The 4,155-nt window shown below is 47.8% G+C and overlaps 1 protein-coding gene across 3 annotated transcripts in view; it reads left to right on the top strand.

Moving 5' to 3' along the window:
* Window positions 1-456: 456 nt before the first annotated feature.
* Window positions 457-4,155, top strand: part of AP1G1 (adaptor related protein complex 1 subunit gamma 1) — an 87,122-nt gene continuing 83,423 nt past the window's right edge. For 2 of the 3 annotated variants that reach the window (XM_017868791.1, XM_017868792.1), the window contains exon 1: window positions 457-1,106. The gene's annotated coding sequence lies outside the window, so the exon portion shown is untranslated. Of the gene's footprint in view, window positions 1,107-1,191; window positions 1,365-4,155 lie in introns of those variants that run through there. The other variant, XM_017868793.1, reaches the window with a different exon arrangement.

The raw sequence follows: 4,155 nt of genomic DNA, 5'->3' as shown, positions 1-4,155 counted from the left end.
AAAATTGTGCAGTTGGTTCTGTTCTTTTTGGCACCCAGCCTGGTGCTGTGTTGTATTGTACTTTGTTGCCAATCTAGCGGAAGGATTTTAGTCTAGGTAGGTCACCTTTCCTTTAAACAGGCCAAGGTATCAGGCCCCCTTTACATTCACACGGAAAAGACTCGCGTCATATGTTAGTAATTATTTATCAGGTTAGGAACTGTCTGGTTAGACTTTCTTTGACCTTGGTCGTTAATTCATGGAGTCATAGACCGAAAACCCATTCCGTAAGGGTTTCAGCTAACATGAGTCCAAGTCTTCTTTCTACATACGAGGAAACTGAATCCCTGGAGTCTAAGTGACTTGAGCTGTGCATGAACCGCGGTACTGGGCGTGGAATCCATTCTTGTGAGTCATCCTATTAACTCTTCATATGTTGCAAAGACACCATAAAACCATAGAATACCACCTGGAGCATGCTCCTTAAATTAAAAAGAAAGCAAAAATCTTACAGGAGACAGCAAAGAGTTTGGGATGCCCGTGGATGAACACCATTTCAGCCCTGCTATCTTCTCCGCCCCCCTCTGCCTCGCCTGCTCCCACTTCCTGGGCTACCTGACCTAGCTCCGCCTCCTCCAGGTGGCCCCACCGCTTCCTGGTAGCCCAGCCCCTCCCCCGTCTCCCGCCAAGCGGAACCAATGTCTGTCCGCTCCGGGGTCGGCCGGATCTTTCTCGCTCAGACTCTTCGCAGCGGTGACTCGGCAGCAGCGTCTCGCGTCATCAGTGACAGCCCCGACCCTTGCTACGCTTTGCGTCGCTCTGCCAGAAGCAGTCGCCTCCTCCTTGGCAAATAGTCCTCGGCAGGGTCCGAGTTCTTGGTTAATCCGAGAGGAGAGGTACTAGAAGTTGCAGTGCGGCGACACGGAAGCGACCAGACGAGTAGGCCAGGGAGCAAAGTTTCCTCAATAGTGTGTGAAGTTAGTTAAAAACTCTCTCCTTCCTTAGGATCCCTCCGCCTGCAGTAGCGGTGGTGAGGCCGAGGGAGCCGCCATTTTGGATGTTCGGTTCCTGCTGCCACTGCTGCCGCCGCCCCCGGAGCTGCTGGTTTCATTCGAGGTTTCGGGCCGGTGAGTGTCACTGGCGGCACTGAGAGCATATTGCTGCTTTTGCCCCGCCGCTGGCGCGGGCGCTCGACCGGAAGCTTCCTGTCAGTTTCAGGGGTCCGGTCCCAGGCTGTGGGTGTTGAGAAGAGAAGACAGAGAGGCTGGGCCAGGAGGGGCCGGGAGCCCCAGGGGCTGCTCCGACTTCTGGAGGGCCGACCTCGAGGCCTCGGACCGGGAGGTTCCGCGCGCAGCGGTGTTCCGGGTAGTGGCGTTGCCGCGCGGGTACGGGCCTCCTTGAACCTTTGACTTTCTCAGGCTGCGATCTTTGAGGGCTCATTCAGGGAGCCTGGGGTTTAGCGCGGCGGGCCCCACCCCCGCGTGTCTTCTCTGAGCCACGTATCAGCGTTCTTGTGTCTTGTACCCGTGTCAGGTCTCTCACATAACTCTCAGCATTTGCAAATGCCCACTTAATCGCTACCTGCCCCTGCAGTGCCGTCCTCTCGGAACCAGACATCGGCCTCGCCTCTCCCTAACCTTCCGACCAACTTCTTTCCCAATTTTCCGCGCGCGTGTGTGTGTGTTTGTTGTTGTTTTGTTTTTTCAGCCTACCTGCGAGTGTACTGTTTACCCTTTTCTCAGCTCCTGGGCCTGCGGACGTCAGCGTCTAATAATTCTCCCGGGCTTCCTGATTGCCTGAAAGAGTCGGGACGATTCGGTTGATTGTTTCCCGGTTAGGAGACTTGGTGTAGGAGATGCATCGAACCACTCGCTCAGAGTGTGCTTCAGCAGTAATGTTTATGAGGCAGATTAAATGGCTTTTGGGAGGCAGGAGCTGTCAAATGTTTTCTCATTTGTGGATTCCCTCCCTGTGCTGAACACTTAGCTTTTTGGTACTCACTGACACTTGTGTGGTGTTTTTTTTTTTTTTTTTTCTCCTCCCCTATTACATATCCCTGAGCATGGAAATCTGTCCCTGGAGAAAAATACTAATCTGAGGTAGGTAGAAAGGAGAGTTGGGCTGCTTTACAGTGATTCGTTAACCGAGGAGAGGAGTTAGTGCTTTCTTAGTGACCTTAACTTTGAGGTGTTTGTACAGTAATGATCTTTGCTGACTGATTCTAAAAAATACTTGTAATAACTTCATGTATTGGGTTTTTCTGGGGATAGTTGAATTTTAAATATTCACTTCCACCCTTCCCTAGAATACTTTGTCAAATACGTAGCTTGTCATACAGCCTGACTTTCAAGTTTGAAAAATATGAACCCTCTAAGTACTCGTAATCTAGTCACTTTTATTCTAAAAGCATGTTTGCAGTCTAGCATGCTTGAATAAAAAGTATTTCTTTGCTTCGATTATTATTATTATTATTATTTTTTGAGACGGAGTCTGGCTCTGTCTCCAGGCTGGAGTGCAGTGGCACGGTCTCGGCTCACTGCAACCTTCGACTCACTGCAACCTACGCCTCCCGGGTTCAAGCAATTCTCCTGCCTCAGCCTCCCAAGTAGTTGGGACTACAGGTGCACGCTGCCACGCCCGGCTAATTTTTTGTTGTTGTATTTTAGTAGAGATGGGTTTCACCATGTTGCCCAGGCTGATCTCGAACTCCTGAGCTCAGGCAATCCGCCCGCCTTGGCTTCCCAAAGTGCTAGGATTACAGGCGTGAGCCACCACGCCTGGCGAATAAAAAGTATTTCACAGTAATTCACTGATATATTTCCTACGTTTGAAGTTAGGCGAGTGTGATTGAATCACCCTTATTTCATCTCAGCCTGGGTTTTTACATCTGCAAAAGAGAAGTTAACTTACTTGAGATCACAGTCTAGTGGATGAAATTTAAATTTATAACTTGAACTGAGTCAAGCTTTTTAATACTGCTAAGCCACGTGGATATATAGATGCATTATTCTTATCAGATTATTGAAATGAGGTTGTAGATAAATTCCTGTATAGGTCATATGGTGTCTCAGGAGAAAACAATATTTTCAGTGTAAATAGTGATCTTGTTATTTGTTTTAAGGAAATTTTTCAAAAACCTATTAGTTACTATTAGATATGTGAGTTCTGTATTACCTTGAAGCTATGTCATTTTCTCTTTTGGTTTAAAGGAACTGTCAAACACTGAACACCTATGTAATGATCGCTCATTTACTAAGTATGCCCTCGCAGTTACTACTGAAATGTGCCATTTCTGCCTTAGACTTTTCAAGTAAGGTGTTAGCAGAGCTATCACATAGATGTTAGTTAACTCAGTGTTTTTCATGCTTTAATATATTGGTATTTAAATGTCATTCAGGCGGGTGCTCAGTGGCTCATGTTTGTAATCCCAACACTTTGGGAAGTGGAAGGTGGATCCCTTGAGCCCAGGAGTTAGAGGCCAGCCTGGGCAACATAATGAGACTCCGTCTCTACCAAAATATTTTAAAATATTAAACTTTTAAAAATTCATTCTTAGATAGTTTGCGTTCACTGGGGAAAGGGCCCTTTTGCCTTAACAAATTCCTAGCAAAGTGTTGTTTAGTGCACCATTGATCAGTGCATATTTGAATGTCTGCTTTGTGTTTAGGAAACCTCCACTTCTTTTGGGAGCAGTTGCTTGTTCTTTGGTCTGACCTCTGTCATTGACAGCAGTTCTAGATTTGAGGGCAGATTTTAGAGTGAAACTATAAAGTACAGAAATTGCCAGGCATGCCTTGGTGATATTTCACCCCAGTGTTTATTTTAAAAGGAGTTTTAAAATCAGTGGTATGCAAACCAAAACCAACTTTATGATTTATAAAAACTGTTATTTTCGGCCAGGCGCGGTGGCTCAAGCCTGTAATCCCAGCACTCTGGGAGGCCGAGACGGGCGAATCACGAGGTCAGGAGATCGAGACCATCCTGGCTAACACGGTGAAACCCCGTCTCTACTAAAAAATACAAAAAACTAGCCGGGCGAGGTGGCGGGCGCCTGTAGTCCCAGCTACTCGGGAGGCGGAGGCAGGAGAACGGGTAAACCCGGGAGGCGGAGCTTGCAGTGAGCTAAGATCCAGCCACTGCACCCCAGCCCGGGCGACAGAGCGAGACTCTGTCTAA

The sequence above is a fragment of the Rhinopithecus bieti genome, unplaced genomic scaffold, assembly GCF_001698545.2.
Source record: "Rhinopithecus bieti isolate Rb0 unplaced genomic scaffold, ASM169854v2 scaffold_2574, whole genome shotgun sequence".
Taxonomy (NCBI): Eukaryota; Metazoa; Chordata; class Mammalia; order Primates; family Cercopithecidae; genus Rhinopithecus; species Rhinopithecus bieti.
The sequence above is the reverse complement of the archived record's forward strand: the minus strand, read 5'-3'. Positions and strand labels throughout refer to the sequence as shown.